The 336-nt window shown below is 33.6% G+C and overlaps 1 protein-coding gene across 1 annotated transcript in view; it reads right to left on the reverse strand.

Moving 5' to 3' along the window:
- The window catches only part of LOC107037528 (FGGY carbohydrate kinase domain-containing protein), a 35138-nt gene that overhangs the window by 26013 nt on the left and 8789 nt on the right, over window positions 1-336 (reverse strand). The window lies entirely within an intron of this gene.

Consider the following 336-nt stretch of genomic DNA (forward strand, 5'->3'; position numbering starts at 1 on the left):
CTACGTGTCAATAATAAATATGTCGAGAAAAAGGAAAAGACTTTTAGATCATTAGATTCTGCATTCATTATACTATTGATTATAATATCGTCGCATTAAAATCAAAGGGACGTAAGTGCCATTTCTCTGAGATTTTTTTTCTCTTAATACCAAAGGGGCGTATATTTTTTTTTCCTTCGAAATGGAGTTTTCTCAACTTATGAAAGGTTTTTTGTGGACAAATTTCTAAAGTGGCAAATGGACGTAAGTCCGACTAGCAAGTACTGAAGGGGCGTATCTCCAGCACATACGCCTCTTTCTTTTTATACTTTTTGTTTCTTTTCTAGCTCATATTGA

The sequence above is a fragment of the Diachasma alloeum genome, unplaced genomic scaffold, assembly GCF_001412515.2.
Source record: "Diachasma alloeum isolate Michigan unplaced genomic scaffold, Dall2.0 Dall_scaffold_00255, whole genome shotgun sequence".
Taxonomy (NCBI): Eukaryota; Metazoa; Arthropoda; class Insecta; order Hymenoptera; family Braconidae; genus Diachasma; species Diachasma alloeum.